This window comes from Triturus cristatus, chromosome 9 (assembly GCF_964204655.1).
Source record: "Triturus cristatus chromosome 9, aTriCri1.1, whole genome shotgun sequence".
Classification (NCBI taxonomy): Eukaryota; Metazoa; Chordata; class Amphibia; order Caudata; family Salamandridae; genus Triturus; species Triturus cristatus.
This window is the reverse complement of record NC_140592.1, coordinates 1,108,906,656-1,108,923,838: the sequence shown is the minus strand read 5'-3', so window position 1 is coordinate 1,108,923,838 and position 17,183 is coordinate 1,108,906,656. Positions and strand designations below refer to the sequence as shown.

Sequence of the window (17,183 nt, the reverse complement as noted above, 5' to 3'; positions counted from 1 at the left end):
ATTCTTTATTTTATGACATACCTCACGTATGGTATGTTGTTTAGATAAAACTCGGATGCTACCAGTCCAGGGACTACTTACCATTTACGCAGTACGAAGGAATTAACGAAGACGCAGCAAAGTATCCAAAGTGTCAGCATCTAGAAAAGAGTCTCTCTTTTGTCCTTTAGATTCCCATCCCCCTTTCCCCTTGGGGACCTTCCAGACTTCAGAGAATTCACTTATCTGTGCCGTTTGGGGAGTTTCTGGGGAGATTGGGGTTCGGTCGTTGTTAAAGAAGAGCAAGGAGATCAGGTGAGTGGCTTGCTTGACAGTCCAAACATAGACATTTTCACCAGGCAAAGGTGCCATATTATCCCTGACCAGCAAGGAATCTTCCCTAGGTACAAGTTTATAATTTCTCTCACTTAGAGCTTTCATGCCAAAGGCAATGGCTTCACCGGGACCTCGTCTGATAACTTGCCCTGCTGAGAAGTTTTGACATCCATTTCAGAGACTAAGTCTCAGGATAAAACTTCCTACTGGTTCGAAACTGGTTTCTGTATTCGGCCCATGCTTCATCACAGTCCAATTTTCAACTGTTTATTGAGGTCTTGAGATGACACCACCCTTGAGCGCACAGGCATGAGGTCAGTCACAACAGTTTCTAAGCCACAACATTGAACATTTGATTGGTAACATTCCACGGATCATTAGGTGTGCCAGCCATCTGTGCACAAAAGATCAGACAGAGGAAGATATTCACGCTTAAAATATTACCTATAATTCCCCCTTCTAAAACAAAGACAGTTGTCTAAAAAAGAAAGCAGGAGACAGGAGGGATATAGGATGTGAGACCAAAAAAAAAGAAAAAGAAAAACGAGAGCAAAGACTAGGAGGCAAAATTACAGAGATAACCAAGGTGAAATACAGTAATAACTAATCTTTGAATCTAACAGGTATGTTGTGGTGACAAGAACTCTTTTGCATGGGTAGAGAAGATGGGCCACCAAGGTATCCTTCTTTACCAGGCACATGACTATCAGTCTCTTCTAAGGAGATCGTCTCGGCCACATTAGGATTTATCCACTCAACAGCATTGTCTGGCTTCACTTTCACAACCCCAGAAATATTCCAGCATTGGCCACCACTCAGTCTAACTGCACTACCACAAATCTTTTCCAGAATAGGATCACAGAAATGCTTCTCCCTTTTTTTTTTTTACAAGAAAAGGTTTTTTATGTGAAGAAAATCACCTTTTTACAAGAAAACCGTCTTAGACCTTCTTGCTTTGATCATACCAAAATTTCTGTTTGTCTGGGCATATAACACTGTTTTTCTCACTAATGAATCAAGTGCTGCCAAAGATACTTAATTCTTGAGCCACTTCAATAGCCATGCTGGACAGAATTCAGTTGGGGGCTTTCCTTCCTCTCAGCAACGCAAAGGTAGAGGAATGTGGAGGTGTAGTTCTATAAAAACGCGATTATGTTAGTGACAGCACAATTGTTACCCAAAGCTCAATTAAGGCAGACAACCACAACTCTCTTAGTGCGTTCTAAAAGACCTTTGGTCTGCAGGTTGTATAATGAACTTTTGAGATGTTTAATCCCACTTCTCTTGAGGAAACTTTCCACCTCTCTTCTCAAAAATCGAACTCCATTGTCGGACACCAGAGTATCATGGATTCTTTCCCTAAAGCACACATCTTTCATGAAGTCAGTAAAAGTTTTGGAACTGGACTCACTGACAACCTTATTTTAGGCCACTTGGAGCCATATGTAGGTAATTTCTATTTACCGATTCCTAAATACCGAATTTTACCGATTCGGTATTTAAGAATCGGTAAATAGAATGTAGGTAAACAATCGGTAAATTGTACCGATTCGATAATATTCGTTATTACCGATTCGGTATTTACCGAATCGGTAATAAGGAATACCTTCCCATTCATTCCTATGGGCCTGGAGGCCCATAGGTATGAATGGAAAGCCATTCACTATTACTGATTCGGTAAATACCGAATCGGTAATAGGGGGAGCATATTCAAGGGTGGCAGGGTGTCACATGGACAACCTGTTGCACCCCTGAATCGTGCATATGTGCACATGTGGCGCACATACATGCCCTAAGGTAATGTATGTCTGCCACATGGCACTTTTAACAAAGCACAAAATTGCTTTTGTAAAGGTATTCGGTATTTACCACCAACTTGCAGTTGGTGGTAAATAACGAATCCTTAAACCAAAAATGCACTCACTTGAGTGCCCCCTACATAGGATTTAAGGATTCAGTAATTTACCGTTTCCTTAAAATAACGAATCGGTAAATTACAGAATCCTTAAATCCAGCCTCCTACATCGCAAAGGCCTAAATACCGGTCAGTAACGGGAAATGTACAGATTTTCGGCCGTTACCGACCGGTATTAGCCCACCTACATATGGCCCTTAGAGTAGTATTTAACCATGAACAAGATGAAGCATGTGTGATGAGATTAAGGGTTAAAAGTACCTATTACGTCAATGCCATTCTTTTTCCACGGCCCAAATGGTAAGTCAGTAGTTTTGATACCTGGTTTGAGTATATTACACCACCTCTCACCACCTCCTCAAAGTCTTTATCCATGTGGAGCCACCAAAACAACTCACGTTCTAATGTTTGGTAAGGGTGGACCCTCAGATGCCTGTCATGTGTTCTGTTGATTAACACGGGTCTATGACTAGATGGGGGAACCAACTTGTCTGACCTCACCACCAAACCATCCTCTACAGACAGTTTGTCAGCTTCTTTGGCAAAAGGTCTACATTTTTCTTTTTAGCCACCTTTCTTTCATATGATATACAACCTGGACTAGTGAGGATTTATCAGAGGGCAAAATCCTCCAGTCTACCTAAGAACATGTACATACATTTTTGACCTCAACTGAGGAAATCAAACAATTCTCAAGGTAAGAATCTGATTCAACATCCTCAACCTCATTTTCCCCAGTGTCACATTTGAGCGGGAACTTGGATATGTAGTCTACTTCTCTGGTATTTCTACCACCAGAAATATAAACAATATCAAACTGATATTAAAGAGGTTTAGTTGAAGGTATGTACTTTTTACATTTATGCCTCCCAAAATGTAGCCCAACAGTTTATGATTGATTCGGAGTGTAAAACGTTTGGTAGGAGTTCTTTTTCAGTACCAGAGTAGTAAAACTCTGTACTTTCAGGAACTCTTGATGCAAAGCCCACTGGGAATTCCTCATCCACTGTTTTATGAGTAAGAATGATACCCAAGCCATAACCACTCGCATCAACAGTCAAAGAACATGTCAGTGTGGGATCATATAGTTGCAAACGTTTTACATCCACAAGTGGTCATTTGATCGATTTAAAAGCATTTTCAGACTTCTTATTCCGAAAAAAGTCACATTTTTCTTCAGGAGATTGCTGATCTGTCTTATTTTAGAGTCATAATTGGGGATAAAATGAGAATAGATTTCAATCAAACCTAAAAAAGACGTAACTTTGTCTTGTCAGTGGGTGGCGATGCTTCAAGGAGAGCATTGACTGCCCCTAGTTTCAGTTGAATTCCTTCATTCAAAATGACTGACCTAGGTATTCCACAATGTGATTTAGAAATTCGCACTTTTGTGGCTTCAGAACTACACCACGTTCATTAAAAATATGCAATACATTTTCCAAAATGCAATCATGTACTACAAATTCAGAAGCAAAAATAAGTGCACTGCCCTGAAAGATAGCCACAGCTTTGATGTCCTTGAGCATGTTACACATGACCTGCTGAAAAACTGAGACCACAGAGCCAAACCATAAGCATGATGCAGTACTGATAAGTACCTACAGGGGAAACAAAAGCTGTTAGGTGACTAGACTCAGGAGGGAGTTCAACTTAGCCAATGCGTAGTTAAGTGTGTGAATCACTTTGCACCAGTAGTCAAAGCCAACAATTCTGTAATCTTAGGCAAGTGGTGAGAATCTGTTCAGATTTTTTGTTTAAGCTTCTGTTTTTTCTACCAGTGACTGTTTAAATTGAACTCTTGGTTTTTGTTCAATTTGTGCTTTTAAAACTGTTGTTTTTGCTCACAGTGACTGTTTGAATTTCTCTACTAGTTTTCTCTGTACTGTGATTAGGACTGCAGGGACAACTTCCCAGCCCTCCCACCCCTTGTGTTTTTAAAATGTAAAAATGCAACCAACACCCCAGAGGCTAAGCAGAGTGGGTTTAAGGGACTGCTTGGTTTGCTTTATGGTCTAAACTGTCTTTGGAGAGTGTATGTAGCACTCCTCATTTTTGGCTAGAAAAGGTGAGTTGTTGAAGTGCGCGAAAATCACTATTTTAAGTGGTTTAGATTTGGCCCTTATCTGCAGCATAAAACAGGGCCTGCAAAGTGTGGATTAAGCCTGTCAGTATCCAAGAAGAGTCTGACATTGGGAGCATCTCCCTGTCCCTTGGCCATCAGCATGTGCTTTCCTGATTTGCGCTCTAGCTCTCAAGCAACCCTGAGCCCTCCTCCTCTTACACGAACTTCAGAGGCCCTTAAGGTCTGTGTAGGGAACCCAAAGACAGCCAACTCCATCATGCAGCCCCAGCCTCTCTGTGCCCTTAACTGCCCAGTGAGCAAATAACAGAGAAAGTGGTAAGAACACAGACTTGTACTGTGTATTCTTCACACTTTAAAACTGCTGTTGATTCTACCCATGACTGTTTCAATTGAACTCTCAGTTGCTGTCCAATGTGTGCTTTTAAACTGTTGTTTTCTCTCTCTCTATATATATATATATATTATCTACTGGCGGTTGCCAGTAGATAGTTATAGTTAGGACCTATTTCCCATAGGAAATCCGAAACATTCTATTCCCAATAAGTCTGGCGGCGATTGACGAATCTTCGCGAAAGTTTCCAAACATTTGGCCAGCTCCGCTCTGCTCCTACCCTGAAAGTTTCGTGGTGATTCGTCAAGCGGGGGCCGAGAAAAAAGGGGGGTCCCAAAACACGTTTTCCCCATGCAATTTCTCATAGGATCTGTTGTCGCAGCTACAGCCCGAACTGCTGAACGGAATTACACCAAATTTGGCAAAGAGGTAGTTCTCAGTTCAGACTTGTGCCTTTTGCTTAAATGGTGTAAATCCGTTCAGTAGTCTGAGAAAATTAGGGTAAAAAAGTTAGTGATATCTATGGCCGGGGAGGATCCGTGCACCCTCCCCGCACCCTCCCCGAACCCTCCTGAGCACGAGCTGAATGCTAATTGGCTGCCAACACTCTGAATCAGGAAGTGTTGGCAGCCACGAGGCACAAGAAAACCAAAAAAAAAAAAAACGCAAAACGCGACAAGGGGGCAGAGCAGAACTAACTATAACGGGGGAATTTCTAGGGTTTTGTACGAGGGAAATGTCCAGCTAACTATAACACCCCTGAAACCTATGGTTTTTTCAGTGAATATATTATATATATATATAAATTCACTGAAAGATACATAGGTTTGAGCGACGTTATAGGTAGAAATTAGCATTTAAAAAACCTTAGAAATTCACTGAAAAAAACACAGGTTTCAGGGATGTTATAGTTAGTTGGACATTTCACTCATACAAAACCAGAGAAATTTGGCTGTTATAGTTAGCAGAGCTAACTATAACTCGCGCCCCTGCAATGCACTGCTGATGACGTCACGTATTACATCACTCATGCCATGGTCAGTGACATCACTGATGACATCACTGATGACATCATCCAGTGAATGTGTGTTTCTGTAAAGTTTCAATATGTTATATACACACACACCAAGGTGTTTTGAAGAATGAGTGGGTGTAGAAGTGTCTGAATGGATGATTTAGTAGGAGCGTGACTGATTGTATAAGTGACTGATTAAGCGTATCTTAGTGAATGCATGGGTTATTGAGTAAAATGTGTAAATGTCTGTATCAGTCTCTCAGTTGGTGTATAAGCGGCTGCATGGGTTGATGAGTAGCTACATGACTGTCTATTTGGGTTATTGATTGGTTGTCTGAGAATCTGTATGGCGGAGGATGGATGAAGTCCACTTGTGTCCTGAGGTCCTCAGGACACAAGGGGACCTCATCGCCCCACCAGCAGTGCACCAGAAGCCGCGTTTGCAGTGTGGTGTAAAAAGGGGCGTGGCCTCGGACCACCATCTGCAATGCAGCTCTGTGGCGCTTACTGGAGGGTCCTGGCGGGCTAGTTGGGTCCCAGGGACCCTCAGGATTCAAGGGGATTTAATCCCCCAATTTACAACGCGTAAGGGTGTGTGTTTGCACACTTGAATATCATACCCCGCCCCCTCCGTGCTCCACTGTGCAAACACACCCACTGGCGCATTGTAGGATTAAGTCCCCTTGAATCCTGAGGGTCCCTGGGGGCCAACTAGCCCACCAGGTACCTCCAGTAAGTGCCACAGAGCTGCGTTGCAGAAAGGTGTAAAAAGGGGCGGGACCTCGGACCACCTCTCTGCAACGCAGCTCTGTGGCGCATACTGGAGGGACATGGTAGGCTAGTTAGCCCCCAGGGACACTCAGGATTCTAGGAGACTTAATCCCCCAACTTACAAAGCGCCACGGGGCAAGTTTGCAGAGTGGTGCAGTGAGGGGGCAGGGCCTCCGGTGAGATGCCGGTTTTGGTTTTTTTAAATTTATTTTTTAGTAGGGAGGCTGTGTGGCCCCTCCTATTTTACTGTTTTTCGGGTCCTGGGTACCCCATCCACCAGGGCCTGACCCCTTTTTTTAACGAAAAAACAATTTTTAAAATGGGAAATATTACACTCCAAGGCGCATATCGCATAGCACGCACTAGTGCCTGTGCTATCTCGCGCTCTCCAATGAATCTGTCATTGCGCACAATGTATTGCATATTATATTTCATGCCCCGGTTCATCTTATATCACACTTTTTGGTGCATAGTTTATACCATATACTATATCTAGTTTTCATTTTCAATTGTGCTCTCAGGACTATGTTCTATATAACACTGCGTCCACCTACCCTTTTCACAGGCGTTACATTTTGCGATGGGGGTTGGAGGGTCAGGGGATGTTTCTGCCAAGTGAGCCCGGAATCACAGTCACAAACGTTCCCTTCTTCCTGAATAAAAGTGAGATTATGCTGCATACTTGTTCATATTTTAAGTAGTTCGCACAGACACACATTTTAAAAACAATAAAGTTCCTAATACCCACCTTCTCTGAACAGTTAGCTTGCTGCCCCATCCACCTCCTCCCTATCCTCTGTTGTCTGAATCCATGGACTAGCCTCCTCCCTCCTGCCATGCATGGTCTGATGTGCTGCCACTGCCCTCCATTTAGCTTGATGTACCAGTCCACTCCTCCTGCCCTCCATTGCCCAATTCTATGGCCCATCATTGACCTCCTGCTTAGCCTCTGTGCTTAGCTGGCTGCCCCTATTCTCCTTCACCCTGCCCTCCGATGTCTTTGTGCATGCCCCTGCTCCATCCTTTTTGCCCACCATGTTCCATGGACCTACCACTCCTATCTACTCTGAGTGTTCTGTTGAGCTGCCACTCCTCTCCCACCTGCCTAGCATTGTCAGATGACTGTAACCTGTCCCTGCCACCTCCACACTGCCTGTCCACATGCCATACCCCTATCCCCTTCCTCCTGTCCTCCATGGTCAATTTTACTGCCACACCCTTCTGCCCTCCCTTGTCTGTTGTGTTGCAACTGCTCCTCCTGCCTGCCCCGCGCCGTCTGTTGTGAGGCCCCTTCTCCTGAACTCTCTTGTCTGTGCCCAGGTCCTGACCCTCCCTTCGATTCTCCATGGTCCTTTGTGCATGCCCCTGCACCCTCCTTCTTGCCCATCATAGCCATTGTGCTGCCACTAACCCTCCCACTTGCCATGCATGGTCTTCTGCGCTGCCATGGCCCCTCCCACCTTCCCTGTGTGGTCAGCTAGCTGCCCCTCCCACCTTCCCTCCATGGTCTGTGTGTATGCCATCATAGTCTCATTGTTGCTCTCCATGGTGTCTCTTGTTTCTAGTGCCCATCCTGCCTGACCTCCATGGTCATCTTGCTGCTCCTGCCCTGCCCACTTGCCCCCAGCCCTCTGTTTCCATGTGCAGACCCCTATTCCCTCCCTCCTGGCTTGTCTGTTCCATTGTAATGCCCCTGATCTGTCCCTCCTGCCCTTTATGGTCTGTTATGCTGCAGCTTTCTCTCCTGTCTGTCCATTATGGTCAGCTAGCTTCCATTGCCTCTTTCCCCTCTGTTCTCTGTTGTCCATGTGCATGGTCCTGTCCCCTCCCTATTGCTTTCTATGGATTGTTGTGCTGCACTCCCATCCCGCATGCCCTGTGTGGTGTATTGTGCTGCTGCAAACCCTGATGCCTGCCCTGTAGGGTCAGTTTGGTGCACCTCTCCATGTCCCTCCTGTCCTCTGTTATCCGAGTCCATGTCCCTACCCCAATTCCTCCTGCCTACCATGATCCAATGTACCATACTTGCGAACATTTTGAACTTGGTAAGAGGGAGATTTTGAAAAAAAACTGGGGTATAGATTTTCCCCCTTGAGTTACATTGAAAAAGAGGAGATTGTAGACTGGAGACAGATCAAATAAAGCCCATTTGAGCTTTAAAACAGTGGACGTTTCCTGGCTGAAATAGGTCTGTTGGCATGTATGGTTATACTACCACATCCTCTTCCTTCTGCCCACAATGGTCTATTATATTGCCACAGTCTCTCTTGCCAGTCCTGTATTGTTGGTTTGTTGCCCCTGCCCCCCTTTCCACTGCCCTCCATAGTCTGTTGTGCTGCCACTGCCCTTCCTGCCTGCCCAGTGTGGCCAAATTGTTGCCTCTGCACTCTCCTACCTGCCTTCAATTTTCAGAGTCCGTGCCCCTGGCCTCTGCCTCTCAACAGTATCCCAATGAACAACTAGATTGCTAACATTCTATATTTATTACAAAAGTGTGGAACGCCTGACGTCATCTTGATGTAATCAAAACTGTAATACCTAGAGCATTTCCTTTAGAAATTACATATTTGCATCAAAATTATGGTTAGTGCTCTGAAAAACTAAAATGACGACATATTTTCAGAGTTTTCAAATAGCTACAAAGAACTTTTAAATTATTTGTAATCTTTATGTTTTTTTATCCAGTTGACCACTTGAATAAATGTTGCACCTAGGGGAGATGATGTGGTGTTACTTCCAGAGCTGCAGACTTTGCAACTGGGGAACCAGGTTGGAGTTTCTCCTTCAGCTCAACTTTCTGTGATTCTGGTCAAATCACTTAATCTCCCCATTAATAGAGAAAGAAAGTGTAGCTGACCATGGTTAAGCACATCACATTTCAGAGTCACTTAGTAAAGTCTTGGTTTGTGCACGCGACGTCCGGAGCATGCCACACTTATGCTCCACTGCAAATACAGATAAGAAGCCGTTGAGGAATAAGGACGGTGCACAATGTAGCACAATTTACGAATTTTCAGTCTTGTGACAAAATCTTTATTTTCTTTTAACAGTACGGCACAGCCAACGCGTTTCGTTCCTACGGAACTTCGTCAGAGCTGAAAAGAATATATATACAAATAAAAACCTAACAAGAGGTAAGACACACAAACACTATCACTATTAAACATGTAAATTTAAACATATACATTGACACACATATAGTACTCTAGACAATAATCAACATCAGGATGGTTGGCGAACACATAAAAGTAAATATAAAATTCTGACATATTAGAAAAACATATTTTTAAGGGACAAGGGAACCCAAAGAGGTAGTTGAGGACCTTGGGTAATAGTTCAGTACAAACAACAATGATCCTCAAATAGTTGGAATAATGATTAGATAAATATAGTTCAGAATCAATGCTATATTCTGGAAGTCCAGCCGGACAACCGATTTAATTTTTCAAATAAAAAATGCACAAATATAGGAACAAAGTACTTGTGGGACACAGTCCTGTTGAGGAAATATGAATTTTGTGATCAGTTATGTCCCCTATCGTAGACCCCAACGGCTCCATGTGCATGCTATAAGTACATGTATGTTCCCTCCAGTTTCAGTTATGAAGACGCAAATACATGTGCGTCCGCCGTCAACATGTCCTCTTTCAGATCCGCTATGAATGGGTCAGATATTCCATTCCTAAGTATGAAAGGCCACCGACTTTATGTGGTTCACTTTCCACATTTTACAGACTCAGGCGAGTAGGCCCTGAATTCTGCCATCAAGCCTTTTCCTGCCTTCTGCCTCTGAAAGCTCCAGTCCGAGCCTGCATCTGTATCCATGAACTTTGTCCTACTCCCTGCGCGGCTAACGGTGCCTGATCCAGCCTGTTGCCTGCCAAAAACTGTATTTCACCTTCAAGATTATCTGCTCCGCTCCTCATCCGATGCATTCCTGTCTAGTAGTTTAGGTAAACATTCTTCCAGCTACCGTGCAAAGGGCCAGGCCTCACTGTCCTCATGCAAGTAATTCATAGCCCCTGTTACCATGGAAGATTCCTGCCCCCTCGCATCTCATGTAGACACTTAGACGCTTGTACACGCACTAACAGTCAGTATAGAATAGATTCCGTCCGAGAGACTTTTCCTTTTGGATAATACAGTTCTTTAAACATAAGATATCAGATATGATTTGGGATTAGGTTGACATGACCCCCCAGACTTCTGTCTCCACATGTAGAGCTAAATGTCAAGTCCCCTTCACCCTCTAGTTGCACGTCAATCACACGTCATGCGGCTGCGCGCGCATCTCTGCCAAGTATTTCTGCTGACATTGCAGGATTCTCTCATGTATCCACCCACTTGTGACATCATGTTTAATGACGTATTTAGTTACACCTATGTTTACGCCTTTTTCATTACGTATGTGTATTATATCTGTATTATCAGCTGTTACGCCTCTTGCATCTGTCTTAATGTAATGCTTTCCATATAAATACCATTTCTTGTCAATAATGTATGGCCTTCCTTCCTGAACCTTCATGGTGATGGAATTTGAAGCCTGCAGTTCGAATTGTAATTCCTTTGTAGAGGAATAAAGCCTTTTAGAACCTCTAATACCACGGATTCTGCCTCTTATATTTACTGAGTTATTCTTACTAGACTTTACCGCATAAAAAATAGTACCGGTAATGAAATATTTACCACATAAATTGGCGCCCGAACAGGGACACTTTCTCATCTCACGCGCCGGAGGTGCGTTGCAGGCCCGGCCTCCTGCCACAGCTGGACAGACAAAAACGCGTACCTGCAGGATTTCCTGTATCTCCCTCCGGCCAAGCGGGGGCGACTGAGGCTGCGATCAACACCCAGACGAGGCGGTGAGAAGTGCGAAGTATCCCGACCAGAGCCTAGCTGAGAGAGCAAGATCCGAGGTATACAGAGGCCCACCAGGTTCCGAAGTCCCGAGTCCAGTCGAGTCGAGTCCAGTCCGGTCCAGTTTCAGTTCAGTTCCGAGGCCTTCCGTTCCGCGCTACCCGGTGAGTACCATTGTCGGGGAGGCATTTAAACGTGCACATAGTCTGTGCCGGTCAAGACGGGTTTGGGTACACAAATCCGGTCTGCACTGTTTCAGCAGTGTATCTGTACTGTTTAGCAGTATATCTAGTATGTCTTGCATATAATTCAGTATTATCTAGTATCAGTATTATGTCAGTAACTAGTTTTCTATTAGTTATCATCGTTCGTTAAACTGTTAAATGTTAAATGTTTTAATACGTTCTACATATTGTGGTGTGAATGATTGTTCATTATTGTGTTTATTGTATTAAGTGTGTTCAAGTAATAAGGTCTAAAAATGCCGCTCTTTTCGAAATTAAGACAGATCAAAACCAGAAAAGGTGTACTCGAAGAAGCTGTTCCCATCCCACCTAGGGACACTCCAGGGTACTTTATGTATCATAAGCATGGCCTAGATGCCGTGTTATTTCTTGATTTATGGGTGGACTACACCAAAGAGTTGCCAGAAAGTCAGAGGTGGCCCGCAGCGGGGACCTGGGATGCAGATTGCATCATGAGAGTAGAAGAAGGATTATGGAAAAAGAAAGCCAGACAGTCACAGAAAGATGCCATTGAATTATGGCGTAAAGAATCATATAGACGTACAGAAAAAGCGCTCAGACAAGAAGAGAAAGGTAGGGAGAATTCAAATAAAGCCCGAGAAAATCTATTAATTGAGGAAGGTACCCGAGTAAAATCAGAACAAGTAGATAGACAAAGAAATACCCTTATGAATGGTATGTATCCTCTTTTGGCCAAAGGGTTACCTCAGGCCACCCCGGAAATACCGAAAAACTTGACACCCCCATTACTCCCGATAAAAGCACATCCTAAAACAGCAAAAGACGTTTTCCTTTCCTCCTATTTAGATGACGTAGCTCCCGAGTATGCTAATACCATACCACACACACCGCTTGCTGATAGTGTTCAACGCCAAGATCATCCGCCTGTATCCCCGCAACAACAAACTCCTACGCCCATTCCCACAGGTCCGTCCGTTTCTACTGTTTTTCCCGCATCTACAATTTCTATCTTACGTCCAACGAATCCTTTCTTGCCCAGCACCTCAGATGGTGCTACAGGAGGTGCGACAGACATGTTTGCCACCCCGCCACGAAATAAACAGACCCTTAGAGATTTAGCACTCCAACGTACACCCCAACTAGCGACATCCGACATTTTTAAAGAACATCTTGTGGATTGTAGATACGATCCAGTGCCAGGTAAACAGGACAGATTGCTACTATCATCACTACGTATAAGACGAGCTACATTGTATTTAATGACGATACCAGGAATGGTTGAACATCTAGACAATATATATCACTTTGTCCAAACAGGGCGAGGCCCAGAAAGTATTAACGAAGCTATAGAATACCAGAAAGTGGATGTACAAAGACAACTACTACGTTTTTTCATAAACTGCGTGATCAGGAACCAAGACAGGCCTGAGGCAGATCATGATACCATGCAAAAACTTGCCAAATGGGGTCAGAACATATCAGACGAGAAACATGATAAACAGTCATGCATAGTAGTTATGTGCCGAAAGATCCGCAAAGAAGTAGAACGAATACATAAAGAAAGACGAGAAGCAGACGGAATTGAATCAGAGGGAGAGGAGGAGCAAGAATCAGAACAATTAGATACGATAGCTTACGTAGGTAGAGGAAGACCCCACATAAATACTAGAGGCTTTAATGATCCGATACGTCCGATACGTCCAGAATGTAACAGACATTTTCAAACCCCTATGTTAAAAACAAGGTCCCCTGAACACTTATTCCAAGCCACTGATAAATTACTCCGAGATCGAAGGGGGTACCATATGCTCGATTCCATGGATGAACAAGAATTAGCCAGGTCAGCAGTACTATGGGCCGACTGTCCCGACAAATACAGTGAAGATGCACTAGCACACACATTTCTGAATCTTACCCCATACGAACAGCGTTTAGCTAGTATATACATGATTCAACACCTCCTTATATTATATAAAAGCCAACACTTCGATCCTGGACCCTTACCTGACATATTGACCGAATTACTCACGAATAAATGGAGAGGGTCAGGTACTGATCTAATTAAAGAAATACTAGAATTTCGAAACGAGTATATAGTTTCCACATACCCAGAACACGTTCCAAATCCCACTATGGGAAGAAAAATGTATCACATAGATAGACAGAATCCGTTACGCGAAGTACACCCAATCAGAGGTGAAGATAATAACTTTACACGCGTGTTTGTGTACACGCCTATAACTAAAATTGAATTATTAGAAATGAAGAAAGTAGTACCCAGCCATGACAAGGATCCAGCAGGTTTCCACCGTGAGATAAAAGACATGTTACTCATGGGAGAGTATACCTACCCCGACATCATGAAAATATTGAAAGTGTTAATGCCTGCCGGTGTTTACGAGAAACTCAAAGAAAAGGAATGGGAGGTGGGAGACCAAAAGATAGATTGGACAGCATTAGAAAACGAAGAAAAGGCCCGAGCTGCAGGATCAGGGCTTGGGGAAAAGACTACAGCACTACCAGGATTATTAGTGCAGGTACTGCCACGTTTATTAACTACGAAAAAGGAGGACTGGGGTGCAATCTCAGCCTGTAAACAAAAGCAAGATGAAGACACTAGTGATTTCTATTCCCGATTTGAAAAATGTTTTGGTATTAATAGTGGCATAAAAGCAAGTAGCGAGTCATATCCACATCTGTTTGTGACAAAATTAGTTGAGGATTCCCTGCCGCAAGTTAAGAATAGAGTATTGAAATTTGAGAGTACCTGGCAAGGTAACACCCCGTCACAGATGTTACAGATGTTACAATATCACCACAATAGAATTAGAGAAGAACAAGAACATGAACAAAGACGTATGAAAGATACGAAAATGAAAATGCTTGTTGCTCAGTCAGTTCCAGCTGATGGTCATAAAAAAGGTGATTCCGCAGGTCCGGTGAAAGGGACATGCAACTATTGTAAACAACAAGGTCATTATATACACGATTGTCCAGTCTTGAAACATAATATTGCCACAGGTAGAACCCAGGAAAGACCACGTCCACCTAGACAGGATCAGAATCAACAACAAATCCCTCAGCATGCACAATCTAGGCCGGCTCCGCAACAGCCAGCTCCGCAACAGCCAGCTCCACAACAGACCGTAGCACCACCACAAGTGCAGCCTATTGCTGCCACACAAGCAACAACGCAACAGATGTACCAGTATGCACAAAATGACTATCCCGATTACCAGCGATACACATGAAATAGCCTAGAGAGGGAAGTTGGCTTACCCCTTATTGAGGTTCCTGTAGATCAAGAGGGACCTTATGTACATAGTGAACTATTAGGGGAAGACAGAAAGTTTTTACTTGATACAGGGGCAAGCAGAACAACTATACGACGCAGTGAAGTTCCAGGGGCACCCCTCTCAGGCTCACAGAATATTTCCCTTGGATTCTCAGGAAAGCCTATCATTAATGAAGTTACGCAACCCCTTCCACTTACGGTTGGTCCATTGACACGAACTACAGATTTATTGCTTACTAAATCATGTCCAGAAAACTTGTTAGGTATAAAAACATTGAAAGCTCTAGGAGCTATAATATGTTGTTCTCCGGAAGGAGTACGATTATTTTTACGTGACTTCAAAGGTCACTACGTGTCCAGAGACATGGATCACCGGCTGCAGAATTTGCCTACACATCTATGGGCACAAGGCCCAACTGATGTTGGTTGCATGAACATTACACCATATCGAGTCACACTAAAAACAGGAGTAGTACTACCACGAATGCGACAATACAAGTTACCACCAGATGCTGTTGTGGCTTTGCTGCAAATCATTGACGAGCTCATTGCACAAGGAGTGGTTGTAGAAACCGACTCCAATGTATGTAATTCCCCGATAATTCCGATTCTTAAAAGAACGGATCCAAAAGCACCACCAGTATATCGATTAGTTATTGATCTGCGCGAATTAAATAAATGCATTGTACCACAATATCCTGTGGTCCCAGATATCTCTTCATTACTAACAGCTATTGACTCAGAAGCAACGTTCTTCACTGTAATTGATCTCAAGAATGCTTTCTTTAGCGTCCCAATAGATCCGGAAAGTCAATATTTGTTCGGATTCAGTTTGAATGGACGAAGTTTTAAATTCACACGCGCACCCCAAGGATTTACAGAAAGCCCCAGCATCTATAGCCAAGCACTGAAACGAGAACTTGACAGTATCCACATGCCAATTAACACTGCCTTGCTTCAATATGTCGATGATCTACTGATCACCGCCCGAAGCGAACCTGAATGTGAAACAGCGTCACTGACGGTTTTGAAATTTCTGGCAGACAAGGGGCACAAAGTGTCCCCTTCTAAGCTGCAATTCTGTGTCCAGCAAGTTGTTTACCTTGGGCACTCGCTGTCCAAGGAGGGAAGACAGCTTACACCTGATCGCATCCAGTTAATCGCTAATATGCCACCACCCAAGACACAAAAGGAGGTGCGGGCTTTTATAGGTCTCACTTCATACTGTAGGCAGTGGATCCCTCAATATGCATTTCTAGCAAAACTACTCATCCAGTTGACAACACAGGAGGCAGCCACATCGACTGTTCTCCCTTGGACTCAAGAACATACACATGCCTTTGAAAGCTTAAAGAAAGCTTTATGCCAAGCACCTGTTTTAGCAACACCATGTTACAGTAAACAGTTTACACTCTTTGTTATAGAACGCGAAGGTACTGCCTTGTCAGTACTCACTCAGGAACAAGCAGGATCACACAAACCATGTGCTTATTTCTCTAGTACATTAGATCCAGTAGCTCAGGCTCTTCCTGCGTGCCTGAAATCAGTGGCAGCAACAGCTTTAGCAATCAGACAAAGCGATGCCATAGTGTTAGGACATCAATTGACAGTACAAGTACCACACGCAGTAGAGGTTCTCTTGAACCGCACACAAACACAACACTTGACTATAGCGAGACTCACCGGTTATGAATTAACATTGTTTCAGCCACATATAGAAATCAGACGTTGTAATACGTTAAATCCTGCCACACTTTTGCCAGTAAATGGAACAGATCCATTAGCACATGATTGTATTGAAGTCATTACTATCACGACGAAACCCAGACAAGACTTGACAGATATCCCTTTATCAGACCCAGACTTGACATTGTATGTAGATGGTTCATGTATGAGAACAAGTACAGGAGAGTTAGTGGCCGCTTACGCAGTCACAACAGACACTGAAGTCATTGAAACAAATTGTATTAACACTTTGTCAGCTCAAGCAGCAGAGCTCATCGCTCTGACACAAGCCTGTATTCAAGCCAAAAATAAGAACGTCAACATATACACAGATTCACGTTATGCATTCGGAGTCGTCCATGACTTCGGCGTGCTGTGGCGAGAGAGAGGTTATTTAACTTCTCATGGTGCCCACATCCAACACGGACCCCTCATTCAAGCCCTATTAGATGCGATTCATTTACCTACTGCAATATCGATTATGAAATGCAAAGCCCATACAAAAGTTACCGATATCATTTCCCAGGGTAACGACTTAGCTGACAGAACAGCTAAACAGACTGCTCAGAATCAGACTCACACAACTGACACGACAAAGACAATAGTTCTGACACCAACACATTGCATGACAGTTAAGGATCCCGCCCTTGATATAATTGACATACAGACA

At 43.6% G+C, this 17,183-nt stretch overlaps 1 long non-coding RNA gene across 3 annotated transcripts in view; it reads right to left on the bottom strand.

Annotated features, from left to right (window-relative positions):
- The window catches only part of LOC146799462 (uncharacterized), a 96,003-nt gene that overhangs the window by 20,183 nt on the left and 58,637 nt on the right, over window positions 1-17,183 (bottom strand). The gene's annotated exons all lie outside the window — the stretch shown is intronic.